This window comes from Mustela lutreola, chromosome 7 (genome assembly GCF_030435805.1).
Source record: "Mustela lutreola isolate mMusLut2 chromosome 7, mMusLut2.pri, whole genome shotgun sequence".
NCBI lineage: Eukaryota > Metazoa > Chordata > Mammalia > Carnivora > Mustelidae > Mustela > Mustela lutreola.
The window spans coordinates 58,553,663-58,571,957 of record NC_081296.1 but is presented as its reverse complement, the minus strand read 5'-3'; positions in this window follow the sequence as shown (position 1 = coordinate 58,571,957).

Genomic DNA, 18,295 nt, shown 5'->3' with positions numbered 1-18,295 from the left:
CTACATAACCTATTGTGAAGGTTATGGAAATGACAACAAAGGATTTATAATATTACATAAACTTGGTTGATAAAGCAGCAGAGTTGGGAAGAATTGACTCCAATTTTCAAAGAAGTCTTATTATGGGTAAAATGCTATCAAACAGAATTGTATGCTATGGAGAATTTGATAATGAAAGAATCAGTTGATGTAGCAAACTTCACTATTGTATTTTTTTAAGAAATTGTAACAGCCACCCCAGCCTTCAGCAACTACCACCTTGATCAGTCAGCAGCCATCAACATGCAGGCAGGACTGCCCACCAGCACAAATATTAAAACTTGATGAAAGCTCAGATCATGGTTATTATTTTTTTTAGCAGTGGTTTTTTTAAACTAAGGTATAGACATTGTTTTCTTTAGACACAATTCTGTTGCACACTGAATAGTCTGTAATATAAACATAGCTTTTATATGCACTGGGAAACAAAATTCTTGTGACTCTATTATAATATTTGCTTATTTTAGTCATCTGGAACCATACCTCAGGATCTCTAAGATAATCTTATATGTGTTCTCTAGTGTATTGTTTTTAAATGTAGGAATTAATATTTTATTTCTGAATTCATAGTTTCCAAAGAAGGAACTAACACTTACCAGTGTTCAGGATTCCTCAATCCCTTTCCTTACTAGAACTCCTCCACTCCCAGTAACTCTCCCTTTCTGCCTCCCACCAAGCTCACCCAACTATAAATATTATATGCCCACTTATTGACTCCCATTGTTTTCCTCTTTAGATAAACGGTAAGGTCTAATTTCTTTTCCTTACTTCGACCTAGCCTGTCTTACCAGAGCCCCATTTCTTTTGTTTTCTAGCCCAAGATATAATGAAGAGAAAGTAAGTAATGAAATTTTACTCTTCCCATTAGTGAGAGGAATGGACAGGGCTGTTGAGCAGATCACACACACAAAAATGGAAGCCCAGGCTTAGAGAAGTAGAGGTAATTATGGGTGAGGTCCCTGGAATACAGCTGATCTCAAGTGATCTCATTTCTGGTGTTTATGCATGTTCTAACAGTAGTACAGGAAAGGTCTGTATTTCTTGTCTAGCACATTCTTATATTTTCTAAGCTCTTCTTTATTCTTTTCAGTGTCATAAAAAATAGTCCAAGATCAGCAATGGTAGCATTTTCTTTATTGGAGCTGGTAGAACTGAAGCAACTGCACTAAAACAAAACCCCACATACAGCTACCTGTTGGATAGAAAATACTTAGATTTTCTTAAATTAACATGGGTTATTGAGAGTTGGCTATATGTTTTAATAGTTTAATTTATATGCAGGTGCACTCTTTTTGCAAAGGCTTCTAGAAAGGATGATGTCAGAAATTTTATCTCCGTATCAAGAAGTAAATGCATCTGTGTATATGAATCCACTTGACATTCTCACTTCTATTTGTCATTAATGCCTGTATCAAATAATAGATTCTCAGTAGATTTTTTTCCTAACAGGCCAAGCTGGAATTAAAGCTTCTCTTCTGTGTACCCTCATGGTATCTACTTGCCTTTTTAATAGTGATGTAGTTATTTTTATATATTTCTGTCTCGCAAGATTATGAATTTTTAAAATTTATTTATTGTCCTCTTAGGATCTAGCACAGTGCCTGGCAGAAAAATCTTGTGACAATAAATGCAGTCATTTATTGGGGTTCTGCTATTTGTCAGATTACATTTTTAGGAACTTCACATAAATCATCTCACTTAATTTTCATAGCTCTGAGTGCAATTTTCTTTCTGGCTTATTATCCAGAATATAAAACATCTCTCTTAATTTTCATAACTCTAAGTGAAATTTGCTTCCTGTCTTATTATCCATAACCTATGACATGTTTTCCCAAACCTGAGATTGTGCCTTTCACTGCTGATTGTAACAAACTCAGTTAACATTTGCTATTTTGTGTGAGCTTAACAGGCAAATGTATTGACTGTATTATGTTTGCAACATCTCCTTTGCCTACCAGTCCAGAAGCAGTTATAGGGAGTGTGTTCAGATGGGAAAATATCTAGATGGCCAGGAATTCTGAATTCATAGTGCTTTAAGAAGGAACAGATCGCTAAGATGTATCAGTGCAGGGACTTCCTAATTCAGTTTCTGTTAATATTCGGTAGTGTCTAGTAAGTTTTGGGAATATTCAATAGGTGATTCTAATACGGAATTCTGTCTGGTAAGAGGATAAACACACAAAAAGTGTTTTGTGGTGGTTTTGTCTTTTAGAATCAATAACAGCTTGAAAGGACGGATAAAGTTCCACCCACTATAGAGATTAAAGAGATTTTTAGATCTAGTGTTTTTTTTTTTTCCTTCTCGTCTTCAGGTGGCTGTTGAGACCATTAACTTTTTAAAAAATGTTGGTTGTAAAATAATCATATTAAATAAATTTTGTTGCTGCTGGTACCAGCAAAATGAATGACTGTTTCCAGCCTTCTTATTTATAAGACTCATTTTCAACCTATACCTTGGCAATGAGTAACTTTGGGAAATGAATATTTTTTTTAAAAGTGATTGGAAGCTAAATTTTTTTTTAATTTTTTCAATTTATTTATTTTCAGAAAAACAGTATTCATTATTTTTTCACCACACCCAGTGCTCCATGCAATCCGTGCCCTCTATAATACCCACCACCTGGTACCCCAACCTCCCACCCCCCACCACTTCAAACCCCTCAGATTGTTGTTCAGAGTCCATAGTCTCCCATGGTTCACCTCCCCTTCCAATTTCCCCCAACTCCCTTCTCCTCTCTAACACCCCTTGTCCTCCATGATATTTGTTATGGGAAATGAATCTTTAAAAAAAAATCTTTAATTGGCAAGTCACTGTTATTCTAGTGGGATTACCAAAATGTGAAGGTATTCAAAACTTTTAAGAAGCCACAACACAGGGGCACGTGGGTGGCTCAGTTGGTTAAGCATCTGCATTTGGCTCAGGTCACAATCCCAGGTTCTGGCATGGAATAAAGACCCATGTCTAGCTCCCTGCTCAGTGGGGAGTCTGCTTTGCCCTCTACCTTCTACCCCTCCCTGCCCATGCCATGGTCCCTCTTTCTCAAATAAATAAAAAAGTGAAATCTTAAAAAAACAAAAAGAAGCCACAAAACCTAGAAGTCTCTACATATAAATCATTTGCAATGAGGAACTACAGAACACTCAGGAAAGAAATTGAAGAAGACACAAAAAGATGGAAGACCATTCCATGCTCTTGGATCAGAAGAATAAACATTGCTAAAATGTCTATACTGCCTAGAGCAATCTATACTTTTAATGCCATTCTGATCAAAATTCCCCCGTATTTTTCAAAGGGCTGGAGCAAATAATCCTAAAATTTGTATGGAACCAGAAGAGATCCCGAATTGCTAAGGAAATGTTGAAAAACAAAAATAAAACTGGGGGCATTACATTATCTGATTTCAAGCTTAATTACAAAGATGTGATCACCAAGACAGCATGGTACTGGCATAAAAACAGACACATAGACCAGGGGAACAGAGTAGAGAGCCCAGATATGGACCCTCAAGTCTATGGTCAAATAATCTTTGACAAAACAGGAAAAAATATACAGTGGAAAAAAGACAGTTTCTTCAATAAATGGTGCTGGGAAAACTGGGCAGCTATATGTAGAAGAATGAAACTTGACCATTCTCTTACATCGTGCACAAAGATAAACTCAAAATGGATAAAATACCTCAATGTGAGACAGGAATCCGTCAGAATCCTAGAGGGGAACATAGGCTGTAATCTTTTCGATATTAGCCACAGCAACTTCTTTCAAGATATGTCTCCAAAGGCAAAGGAAACAAAAACGAAAAGGTATTTTGGGGACTTCATCAAGATCAAATGCTTCTGCACAGCAAAGGAAACAGTCAACAAAACAAAGAGGCAACCCATGGAATGGGAGAAGATATTTGCAAGTGACAGTACAGACAAAAGGTTGATATCCAGGATCTATAATGAAATTCTCAAACTCTACACACACAAAACAGATAATCATATAAAAATAAAATGGGCAGAAGATATGAACAGACACTTCTCCAATGAAGACATAAAAAGGGCTATCAGACACATGAAAAAATGTTCATCATCACTAGCCATCAGGGAGATTCAAATTAAAACCACATTGAGATACCACCTTACACCGGTTAGAATGGCCAAAATTAGCAAGACAGGAAACAACATGTGTTGGAGAGGATGTGGATAAAAGGGAACCCTCTTACACTATTGATGAGAATTCAAGTTGGTGCAGCCACTTTGGAGAACAGTGTGGAGAGTCCTCAAGAAATTAAAAATAGAGCTTCCCTATGGCCCTGCAATTACACTATTGTGTATTTGTCCCAAAGATACAGATGTCTTGAAAAGAAGGGCCATCTGTACCCCAATGTTTATAGCAGCAATGGCCACGGTCGCCAAACTGTGGAAAGAACCAAGATGTCTGTCAACAGACGAATGGAGAAGAAGATGTGGTCCATATACACTATGGAGTATTATGCCTCCATCAGAAAGGATGAATACCCAATTTTGTAGCAACATGGATGGGTCTGGAAGAGATTATGCTGAGTGAAATAAGTCAAGCAGAAAAAGTCAATTATCATATGGTTTCACTTATTTGTGGAGTATAACAAATAACATGGAGGACAAGGGGAGATGGAGAGGAGAAGGGAGTTGAGGGAAATTGGAAGGGGAGGTGAACCATGAGAGACTATGGACTCTGAAAAATATCTTGAGGGTCTTGAAGTGGTGGTGGGGTGGGAGGTTCGGGGAACTAATTGGCGGGTGTTAGGGAGGGCACAGACTGCATGGAGCACTGGGTGTGTTGCAAAAACAATGAATACTGTTACACTGAAAAGAAATTAAGAAAAAATTACATTGTTGAATTCAAATACATTAACAATTAAAAATTAAAAATTTGAAAATTATATTTTTTTGGGAGAAATACTCACCAAGGTAGCCAGAGCTAAAAGAACACCATGTTTATAACTTACTCTCAAGGTTCAGAAATAAAATTATGTATGTATATAATTATATATGTAATATAGACATATTAATATATCTGTATTAATAATTATATACAGGTAAATATAATTTAATATATATATATCAGGATTGGAGTCAAGATGGCAGAGAAGTAGCAGGCTGAGGCTACATCAGGTAGCAGGAGATCAGCTAGAGAGCTTATCTAAACATTGAAAACACCTAAAAATCCAATGGGAGATCGAGGAGAAGAAAAACAACAATTCTAGAAACAGAAAATCAACCACTTTCTGAAAGGTAGGACTGGCAGAGAAGTAAATCCAAAGCGACAGGAAGATAGACCTTGGGGGGAGGGGCCGGCTCCTGGCAAGTGGTGGAGCAATGGAGCACAAAAATGGGACTTTTAAAAGTCTGTTTCGCTGAGGGACATTGCTCCAGAGGCTAAACGGGGGTGAAGCCCAGATGGGGTTAGCGTGGCCCCAGGTCCTGCAGGGTCACAGAAGGATTGGGGGTGTCTGAGTGTCACAGAGCTTGCAGGTATTAGAATGGGGAAGCCAGCTACAGAGACAGAGCCGAGGAGTGAGGTCTCAGCTTGGGGATACCTTGAACCTGGTCACAGCCTGGGTGAGCTCAGAGCGTGGCTGGAGGCCAGGGAGTCGGGAGTTATTGGGCGCTATTCTCTGAGGGCGCACTGAGTAGTGGGGCCCTGAGCTTTCAGCTCCTCTGGGCTGGAGACTGGGAGGCTGCCATTTTCATTCCCGTCCTCTGGAATTCTACTGAAAGCATTCAGGGAACAAAAGTTCCCCAAAGCAAACCTGAGCGAATTACTCAGCCTGATCTCTGGTAAGGGCAGTGCAATTCCACCTGGGGCAAAGACACTTGAGAATCACTACAACAGGCCCCTCCCCCAGAAGATCAACAAGAAATCCAGCCGGGACCAAGTTCGCCTACCAAGGAGTGCAGGTCCAATACCAAGGAGAGCAGCGGAACTCCAGAGGATGAGAAAGCAAAGCACTGAACTCATGGCTTTCTCCCCAAGATTCATTAGTCTTGCAGTTAATTTAACTTGTTTTTTCAATATATTTTCTTTCTTCTGCTAAATTTTTTTTAACTTTTAACCTATTCTTTTTTAACATTTAACTAGTTTAATATATATATTTTTTTCTTTTTTATATTTTTGTCTTTATTTGTTTTCTTTTTTTGTTTCTTTTTTTTCTCTGAACCTCTTTTTAACCCCTTTATCCCCCGCCTTATAATTTGGGGTGTCTTCTGATTTGGTTAAAGTGTATTTTCCTGTGGACTTTGCAATCCTTTTAGTATTTTACTTGCTCCTCAATATACTCTTACCTGGACAAAATGACAAGGCGGAAAAATTCCCTACGGGGGGAAAAAAAAAAGAACAAGAGGCTGTACCAAAGGCTAGGACATAATCAATACAGACATTGGTAATATGTCAGATATAGAGTTCAGAATGACAATTCTCAAGGTTTTAGCTGGTCTTGAAAAAGGCATGGAAGATATTAGAGAAACCCTCTCAGGAGATATAAAAGACATTTCTGGAGAAATAAAAGAACTAAAATCTAACCAAGTTGAAATTAAAAAAGCTATTAATGAGGTGCAATCAAACATGGAGGCTCTCACTGCTAGGATAAATGAGGCAGAAGAAAGAATTAGTGATATGGAAAACCAAATGACAGAGAATAAAGAAGCTGAGAAAAAGAGGGACAAACAGCTACTGGACCACGAGGGGAGAATTCAAGAGATAAGTGACACCATAAGACGAAACAACTTTAGAATAATTGGGATTCCAGAAGAAGAAGAAAGAGAGAGGGGAGCAGAAGGTATACTGGAGAGAATTATTGGGGAGAATTTCCCCAACATGGCAAAGGGAACAAGCATCAGAATTCAGGAGGTGCAGAGAACGCCCCTCAAAATCAAGAATAGGTCCAAACCCCGTCACCTAATAGTAAAATTTACAAGTCTTAGTGACAAAGGGAAAATCCTGAAAGCAGCCAGGGAAAAGAAGTCTGTAACATACTATGGTAAAAATATTAGATTGGCAGCAGACTTATCCACAGAGACCTGGCAGTCCAGAAAGAACTGGCATGATATATTCAGAGCACTAAACGAGAAAAACATGCAGCCAAGAATACTATATCCACTAGGCTATCATTGAAAATAGAAGGAGAGATAAAAAGCTTCTAGGACAAGCAAAAACTGAAAGAATTTGCAAACACCAAACCAGCTCTACAGGAAATCTTGAAAGGGGTCCTCTAAGCAAAGAGAGAGCCAAAAGTAGTTGATCAGAAAGGAACAGAGACAATATACAGTAATAGTTACCTTATAGGCAATACAATGGCACTAAATTCAGATCTCTCAATAGTTACCCCGAATGTTAATGAGCTAAAAGCCCCAACAAAAGACACAGGGTATCAGAATGGATAAAAACACAAAACCCATCTATATTTTGCCTACAAGAAACTTATTTCAGACCTGAAGACACCTCCAGATTTAATGTGAGAGGGTGGAAAACAATTTACCATGCTAATGGACATCAGAAGAAAGCAAGGGTGGCAATCCTTATATCAGATATTAGATTTTAAGCTAAAGACTATAATAAGAGATGAGGAGGGACTCTATATCATACTCAAAGGATCTGTCCAACTAGAAGATCTAACAATTTTAAATATGTATGCCCATAACGTTGGAGCAGCCAACTATATAAACCAATTAATAAGAATATCAAAGAAACACATCAACAATAGTACAATAATAGTAGGGGACTTTAACATTCCCCTCACTGAAATGGACAGATCATCCAAGCAAAAGATCAAGGAAATAAAGACCTTAAATGACACACTGGACCAGATGGATGTCACGGATATATTCAGAACATTTCATCCCAAAGCAACAGAATACATATTTTTCTCTGGTGCACATGGAACATTCTCCAGAATAGAGCACACCCTGGGTCCTAAATCAGGTCTCAACCGGTATCAAAAGATTGGGATCATTCCCTGCATTCTGACCACAATGCTCTGAAGCTATAACTCAATTACAAGAGGAAATTTGGAAAGAACCCAAATACATGGAGAATAAACAGCATCCTTCTAAAGAATGAATGAGTCAACCAGGAAATTAAAGAAGAATTGAAAAAAATTCATGGAAACAAATGATAATGAAAACACAAAGGTTCAAAATCTATGGGACACAGCAAAGGCAGTCCTGAGAAGAAAATATATAGCAGTACAAGCCTTTCTCAAGAAACAAGAAAGTTCTCAAGTACACAACCTAAGCCTACACCTAAAGGAGCTGGAGAAAGAACAAGAAGGAAACCCTAAACCCTGCAGGAGAAGAGAAATAATAAAGATAAATGAAATAGAAACAAAAAAAAACAATAGAACAAATCAATGAAACTAGTAGCTTGTTCTTTGAAAGAATTAATAAGATTGATAAACCTCTGGCCAGACTTATCAAAAAGAAAAGAGAAAGGACCCAAATAAATAAAATCATGAATGAAAGAGGAGAGATCACAACCAACGCCAAAGAAATACAAACTATTATAAGAACATACTATGAGCAACTCTACACCAACAAATTTGACAATCTGGAAGAAATGGATTCATTCCTAGAGACATATAAACTACCACAACTGAACCAGGAATAAATATAAAACCTGAACAGACCCATAACCAGTAAGGAGATTAAAACAGTCAATAAAAATCTCCAAAGAAACAAAAGCCAAAGGCCAGACGGTATTCCAGGGGAATTCTACAAACGTTTAAAGAAGAACTAATTCCAATTCTCCTGAAAATGTTCTAAAAAATAACAATGGAAGGAAAACTTCCAAACCCATTTAACCAGGCCCACATCACTTGATCCCAAAACCAGACAAGGATCCCATCAAAAAAGAGAACTACAGACCAATATTCTTGATGAACACAGATGCAAAAATTCTCACTAAAATACTAGCCAATAATATTCAACAGTACATTAAAAGGATTATTCACCAAGACCAAGTGGGATTTATTCCAGGGCTGTAAGGTTGGTTCAACATCCGCAAATCAATCAATGTGATACAATACATTAATAAAAGAAAGAACAAGAACCATATGCTACTCTCAATAGATGCTGAAAAAGCATTCTTCAAAGAGCTGGAGCAAATAATCAAAAATTTGTATGGAATCAGAAGAGACCTCGAATCGCTAAGGAAATGTTCAAAAACAAAAATAAAACTGGGGGCATCACGTTACCTGATTTCAAGCTTTATTACAAATCTGTGATCACCAAGACAGCATGGTACTGGCATAAAAACAGACACATAGACCAGTGGAACAGAGTAGATATCCCAGATATGGACCCTCAACTTTATGGTTAATTAATCTTTAACAAAACAGTAAAAAAAAATATACAGTGGAAAAAAAGACAGTCTCTTCATTAAATGGTACTGGGAAAACTGGACAGCTATATGTAGAAGAATGAAACTCGACCATTCTCTTACACCGTACACAAAGATAAACTCAAAATGGATAAAATACCTCAACATGAGACAGGAATCCATCAGAATCCTAGAGGAGAACAGAGGGAGTAATCTCTTCAATATCAGCCACAGCAATTTCTTTCAAGATATGTCTCCAAAGGCAAAGGAAACAAAAGTGAAAATAAACTTTTGGGACTTCATCAAAATCAAAAGCATCTGCACAGCAAAGGAAACAGTCAAGAAAACAAAGAAGCAACCCACGGAATGGGAGAAGATATTTGCAAATGACAGTAGAGACAAAAGGTTGATATCCAGGATCTATAATGAACTCCTCAAACTCAACACACACGAAACAGGCAAACATATCAAAAAATGGGCAGAAGATATGAACAGACACTTCTCCAATGAAGACATACAAATGGCTATCAGACACATGAAAAAATGTTCATCATCACTAGCCCTCAGGGAGATTCAAATTAAAACCACATTGAGATACCACCTTACACCAGTTAGAATGGCCAAAATTAACAAAACAGGAAACAACATGTGTTAGAGAGGATGTGGAGAAAGGGGAACCCTCTTCCACTATTGGTGGGAATGCAAGTTGGTGCAGCCTCTTTGGAGAATAGTGTGGAGATTCCTCAAAAAATTAAAAATAGAACTTCCCTATGACCCTGCCATTGAACTACTGGATATTTACCCCAAAGATACAGATGTCATGGAAAGAAGGACCATCTGTACCCCAATTTTATAGCAGCAATGACCACGGTCGCCAAACGATGGAAAGAACCAAGATGCCCTTCAACGGACGAATGAATAAGGAAGATGTGGTCTATATACACTATGGAGTATTATGCCTCCATCAGAAAGGATGAATACCCAACTTTTGTAGCAACATGGACAGGACTCGAAGAGATTATGCTGAGTGAAATAAGGCAAGCAGAGAGAGTCAACTATCATATAGTTTCACTTATTTGTGGAGCATAACAAATATCATGGAGGACAAGGGGTATTAGAGAGGAGAAGGGAGTTGGGGTGAATTGGAAGGGGAGGTGAATCCTGAGAGACTATGGACTCTGAAAAACAATCTGAGGGGTGTGAAGTGGCAGGGGGATGTGATGTTGGGGTATCAGGTGGTGGGTATTATAGAGGGCACGGGTTGCATGGAGCACTGGGTGTGGTGTAAAAATAATGAATAATGTATTTCTGAAAATAAATAAATTAATTTAATAATAATAATAATAATAATAATAAAAACCATTTGACAAAGTACAGCATCCCTTCCTGATCAAAAGTCTTCAAAGTGTAGGAATAGAGGGCACATACCTCAATATTATCAAAGCCATCTATGAAAAACCCACTGCACATATCATTCTCAATGGAGAAAAACTGAAAGCTTTTCTTCTAAGGTCAGGAACATGGCATGGATGTCCGTTATCACCACTGTTCTTCAACATAGTACTAGAAGTCCTAGCCTCAGCAATCAGACAACCAGAGGAAATTCAAGGCATCCAAATTGGCAAAGTATTCAAACTATCAGTCTTCATAGATGATATGACACTATATATGGAAAACCCAAAAGACTCTATTCCAAAGCTGCTAGAACTTGTACAGGAATTCAGTAAAGTGTCAGGATATAAAATCAATGCACAGAAATCAGTTGCATTTCTCTACAGCAACAACAAGACAGAAGAAAGCAAAATTTAGGAGTCAATCCTATTTACAATTGCACCCAAAACTATAAGATACCTAGGAATAAACCTAACCAGGAGGCTAAGAATTTATACTCAGAAAAGTATAAAGTACTCATGAAAGAAACTGAGGAAGACACAAAGAAATGGAAAAATGTTCCATGCTCCTAGATTGGAAGAATAAATATTGTGAAAATGTCTATGCTACCTAAAGCAATTTACACATTTAATGCAATTCCTACCAAAATATCATCCTTTTTTTCAATGAAATGGAACAAATAACCCTAAAATTTATATGGAACCAGAAAAGACCTCGAATAGCCAAATGAATATTGAAAAAGAAAGCAAAAGTTGGTGGCATCACAATTCCAGACTTCAAGTTCTATTACAAAGCTGTCATCATCAAGACAGCATGGTACTGGCACAAAAAGAGACACATAGATCAATGGAACAGAATAGAGAGCTCATAAATAGACCTTCAACTCTATGGTCAACTAATCTTTGACAAAGCAGGAAAGAATGTCCAGTGGAAAAAAGCCAGCCTCTTCAACAAATGTTTTTGGGAAAATTGGACAGCCACATGCAGAAAAATGAAATTGGACCATTTTCTTACACCACGTACACAAATAGACTCATAATGGATGAAAGGCCTCAATGTGAGAAAGGAATCCATCAAACTCCTTGAGGAGAACACAGGCAGCAACCTTTTCAACATCGGCCACAGCAACATCTTCCTAAGAACCTTGCCAAAGACAAGGGAAGCAAGGGCAAAAATGAACTATCAGGATTTCATCAAGATCAAAAGCTTTTGCACAGCAAAGGAAACAGTTAACAAAACCAAAGACAACTGACAGAATGGGAGAAGATATTTGCAAACGAAATATCAGATAAATTTTTTAGTGTCCAATATCTATAAAGAACTTAGCAAACTCAACACCCAAAGAACAAATAATCCAATCAAGAAATGGGCAGAAGACATGAACAGACATTTCTGCAAAGAAAACATTCGGATGGCCAACAGACACATGAAAAAAATGCTCCACATCACTTGGCATCAGGGAAATACAAATCAAAACCACAATGAGATATCACCTCACACCATTCAGAATGGCCAAAAAAAAAAAAAAAAAGTCAGGAAATGACAGATGCTGGCGAGGATGTGGAGAAAGGGGAACCCTCCTTCGCTGTTGGTGGGAATGCAAGCTGGTGCAACCACTCTGGAAAACAGCTTGGAAGTTCCTCAAAATGTTGAAAATAGAACTACCCTATGACCCAGCAATTGCACTACTGGGTATTTACCCTAAAGATACAAACATAGTGATCTGAAGGGGCACATGCACCCAAATGTTTATAGCAGCAATGTCTGCAATAGCCAAACTATGGAAAGAACCTAGATGTCCATCAACAGATGAATGGATAAAGAAGAGGTGGTATATATACCCAATGGAATACTATGCAGCCATCAAAATAAATGAAATCTTGCCATTTGCGACGACGTGGATGGAACTAGAAGGTATCACGCTGAGCGAAGTAAGTCAATCAGAAAAGACAACTATCATATTATCTCCCTGATATGAGGAAGTGGAGATGCAACATGGGGGGCTAAGGGGTAGGAGAGGAATAAATGAAACAAGATGGGATTGGGAGTGAGACAAACCATAAGTGACTCTTAATCTCACAAAACAAACTGAGGGTTTCTAGGGAGAGGGGTTTTGGGAGAGAGGGGTTGGGTTATGGACATTGGGGAGGGTATGTGCTATGGTGAGTGCTGTGAAGTGTGTAAAACTGGCAATTCACAGACCTGTACCCCTGGGGATAAAAAAACATTATATGTTTATAAAAAAGAAAAAAGAAAAAAAAAAAAAAGAAAAAAGAAAAAAATATATATCTATATACCTTATATATATAAAAGACAATATTGACTATTAATAACAAAATAAAAGTGTTAATTATAGTAGGCAAACTTAAAGCAAATTGATATTTGCAAATTGAAAATAACTGGATTTTTTAAAAGATTTTATTTATTTATTTGTTAGAGAGAGAGAGAGAGAGCCCTCAAGCAGGCAGAGTGGCCAGAAACAGGCTCCCAGCTAAGCAAGGAGCCTGATGTAGGACTTGAACCCAGGACACTGGGATCATGACCTGAGCTGAAGGCAGCATCCTAACGAACTGAGCCATCCAAGTATCCCAAAAATAACTAGATATTAAGTCATATGCCAGTTTATGGTACCAAAATAATAAGATACTGGTAAAATGAAAGACAAAAAATGGAAGTGAATACAAAACTAAATGTTATATTTATATGCACGTATATATAGTCTGAGATATATTCACACACATAATATGTGCATATATGAAATGTACATGTATGCTCATATGTGTATATACATATATGATACACATATGTATAGTGTATGTGTGTACACACACACACATACACACACACAGACACACACACACAACCTTATTTAATGGCAAAGTAAAATAATGGAGAAAGGACACATTAATTTGTAGTTGGTGCTGAGGCCAGTGATTTCCTAAAAGGAGAAAAATAAAGTTGGGTTCCTACATTCCCAATACACAAAGGTAGGCTCCAGAAATATTTAACAACAAAATATGAAAAATGTGATATGATAGGAAGAAAATGTTGAAGAATATTTTTGTGATTTTTGTTTTAGGAAGAATATCTTATAAGCAAATCTTTTAAAAATGAATGAAAAGGTAAGCTTTTAATTAAATTTCAGAATACAAACATTTTTTTTGCTATCAAGGAAACAAGAGATTGGTATACAAATGACAAATTCAACAGAAATATTTGTAATATATTAAATTAATAAGTGATCAATATCTAGATGAGTGCTGCCCAAAGGCCTTTTCTATAATGATGAAAGTGTTTATGAAGATATTTTATATCTGTCTTACTCAATAATGTAGCCACTGTTCACATATAACTATTGAATCCCAGAATGAGAGTTGTGGGAGGAACTAAAATTTAAATGTTATTTATTTTTATTTATTCAAATTAGTATTTAAACAGACATATGTTACTAGCTACTGTATTGAATCGTGCAGATGCACAGGATGCAAATCAACAAGAAGAGCACAGAAAACCCATGTTATGTGGACCAAGATCTTACAGGAGTAGTAAAGCCAATAGGTATGAGAGGGGCTCCAAATTCACTGATAACAAAAAGAAGGTGAATTAAATCAACATGGTATTATTTTATATGGAAACAAAAATTTAGGAAGGCAAATTATATCAAATTTTTTAGTGAGGATATGAGCAATGTATCCTGCTCTTTAGATGGAATTAGAGTCATTCTGAAAAGCAGTATGAAATATTTAGTCAAAATTAGTGGATAAGTGCTTTATTGTACAGTTTTTTTTTCACTTCTATGTATTTATCTTAGAGAAATTCTAACACCATAGGGCTATTGGACTGTTGTTAATCATGAAATCATTTATAGTAATAGAAAATCATAAGCAGTTAAACTGTCCATCATTTGGTGAATAGACAGTAAGGTGAGTTTTTTTGTACTACTGAATAATAGCAATGCTTTGAAGTATAAGCTCCCTCTCTCTATAAAACAGTGTGAATTATATTTAGGGGTAAAGGACATACAATGGCATTTTGTAAATTAAATCATGTACATTCATAGAGCAGTGGTTCCTATATTATGAAGAAATTGACATATTTAAAGGGAAATAGTAAATTCGTTTAGAATGGTGACTATTTGAAGAGAATTGCAGTCAAGAATTTAGAAAGAAAATACTAAGAGGGGAGGAGTTAAATGGTGAGGTACTAGGGGGACCCTGAGCTTTCCTTGCTTCTCAGACAGTTGGATAAACATCAAACTATTTTGAACATCTAGAAATATGAGGACTAAGAAAGGAATCCGAACAATTGGAGAGAGAGATTGTGGCAGATGCAAGACTTATATTAATAAATCAGGGGTGCTTGGGTGACTCAGCTGTTAAGCCTCTGCCTTTGACTCAGGTCCTAATCGCAGGATTCTGGGACTGAGCCCTGCCTTGGGCTCCCTGCTTGGTGGGAGGGCTGCTTCTCCCTCTCGCACTCCCCCTGCTTGGGTTCCCTCTCTGCTGTCTCTCTTTCTGTCAAATAAATAAAATCTTTTTTTAAAAAAATCAAAGCCCACCTAGTTAAAGGTCCAAACACTACCCACTATAAGCAAGGAAGAACTCCATAGAGGACAGAAGAGTGGAAAAGAAAAGCCACAACACAACAGCAGAGTGCACACAACATAAACCAGAAACACTTCCTGAAGTCCCAGGCCCAGGACAGTGTATGACCTCTTTTTAGATTTAGGGGACTCAGTGATTCCATAGATTGAGATAGTATCTGTGTTATAGGAGTTCCAGAAGAGGAAGAGCCAGGGTGGAGGAAAAGGGCAGAAGGTTTATTTGAACAAATAATAGCTGAGAATGTCCCTAATCTGGGGAAGGAAATGGGCTTTCAGGCCCAAAAGGCATAGAGAACTACCCTTAAAACCACAAAAACAAGTCAACATCATGACACATCATAGTGAAACTTGTAAAATATAAAGATAAGGAGAGAATACTAAACGAAGCTCCAGAGAAAAAGTCCTTAACTTATAATGGCAGACACATAAGACAGGCAGCAGACCCATCTACACAGACCTAGCAGGCCAGAAGACAAGTGGCATAATATATTTAAGGTGCTAAATGGAAAAAAAAAATGCAGCAAAGAATACTTTATCCAGCAAGGCTGTCATTCAGAATAGAAGGAAAGCTAAAGATTTTCTAAGATAAGCAAATTCTAAAGGAGTTTGTGAACACTAAGCCTTCAGGAAATATTAAAGGCGGCACTTAGAGTAGGAAAGAGAGATCAAAAGTAACAAAGACTAGAAAGGAACAAAGACAGTCTTCAAGGGGAGCTACTTTAGAGATGATACAATGGCACAAAACTCATATTGTTCAGTAATTAACTCTGAATGTAAATGAACTAACTTTTCTAATCAGAACCCATAGGGCATCAGAATAGATTTAGAAGCAAAACAAAACAAAACAAAAACCCGACCCACCAATATGCTGCTTACAAGACTCATTTTAAACTCAAGGACTCCTCCAGATTGAAAGTAGAGAGACATTTATCATGCTAATGAACATCAAAAGAAAGCTGGAGTATCCATCCTTATATAGGACAAACTAGATTTTAAACCAAAGACTTTAATAAGAAATGAAGATGGGCACTATATCATTATAAAGGGGTTTTCCAACAAGAAGATCAAACAATTGTAAATATTTATGCCCCTAACCTGGGAGCAGCCAAATATATAAATTGGTTAATAACAAACTTAAACTCATTGGTAATAATACAATAATAGTAGAGGACTTTAACACCCCACTCATAGCAATGAGCAAATGATCAAAGAGGAAACAGGGCTTTGAATGACACAGTGGACTATACTAACAGATATATACAGAGCATTTCATCCTAAAGCAGCAGAATATACATTCTTTTTGAGTGCACATGGAACATTCTCCAGAATAGATCACATTTTAAAGGGTCACAAATCAGGCCTTGACCCCTACAAAAAGACTGAGATGATACCTTGCATATTTTCAGACCACAGTGCTATGAAACTTGAAGTCAACTACAAGAAAAAATTCAAATGGTCACAAATTCATGGAGATTAAAGAACATCTTACTAAAGAATGAATGAGTTGGGTTGCCTACGTGGCTCAGTCGGTTAAGAGTCTTGAGTCTTGATTTCAGCTCAGGTCATGCTCTTGGGGTCATGAAATCCAGCCCCACATTGGGCTGTGCATTAAGTGCAGAATCTGTGAGAAAATTTCTCTCACCTTCTCCCTCTGCCCACTTATATGCTCTCTAAAAATAATATTTTTAAAAAACAGAACTAAAGAGGGCATGTGATATGATGAGCATTGGGTGTTATACTCAACTAACAAATCATGTGAACATTATATCAAAAACTAATAATGTACTGTACCTTGGCTAATTGAATTTAAATAAAAAATAACATCAAATCTCTGGGAAAAAATTAAAAATAATAAAACATTAAAAAATCTAAGTGGAAATAAAATAAAGATATGAATGGGTTAAGCAGGAAACTAAAGGAGAGTTTAAAAAATAGATGGAGACAAATGAAAATGAAAAGTGACAGTCAAATCCCTTTGGGATGCAGCAAAGGCATTCCTAAGAGGGCAGTATATAGCAATACAGGCGTTCTTCAAGAAGCAAGAAAAGTCTCAAATATACAACCTAACCTTATACCTAAAGGGGCTGGAAAAGAGAACAGCAAATATAGCTTAAATCCAGCAGGAGAAGGGGTACTGCCTGTGCTGGCCTTCTGGGAGAGAGAAATATCATGCTGGCTTAGAGTCAGACCTGCCCTAGGATATATGCACTTGAGAGACACAGAGGCACAGGGTTTGGTATAAAGGGGTCCCATTTTCACTGAGGGCCACTCTGTTGCTCTCAGTCCTGCAGTTTTGGTGGTGAGGACAGAAATGGTGTCATCCCTCTTGACCAAAGACCAGGGATCTCACACCTCCTGCTAATAAGGAAGCCCTTAAAGAATAGCCAAGGCCATCAATTCACTGAGCATGAAGAGCTCTCCTGGATTTTATCTTTGGCCGGAGGCTGGGATTCAAGACCAAATCTTAAGGGACCTGTACATTGCAGACCCATTCCTTTCCTCCAGAGAAAAGCCTGTCCATGCTGTGTCTGGTGTCCTTTGTCTTAGAAAAAATGGTCCAGTTTCTGTGCAGTGCAAAGAATCTATGGTGTAGCACAGTGAAAAGCAGCAACAAGGTTATCCAACCTCTGTGCATGTCCCTGCCAGTGAAAGACTATTTGGGGGCACCTGCAAGGTCTTTTGTTCTTGAAGAGGCAATATACTTCCTTCCAAATGTACTCCTGGAAGGGAAACTTTCTCTCTGAGTGTGACCCAAGAGATCCCTACAACAATTTGTGCGCGCCCAGACTGCGATTTCTCTTTACTTAATGGAATTTAGTCTTTAACATTTCTGGTTGTGCAACTATAGTTAGTGGAGCAGGTTTTTTGTTTTTTGTTTTTTTTGTTTTTTTCTCTTTAACTCTTTATTACATTAAAACTATTAT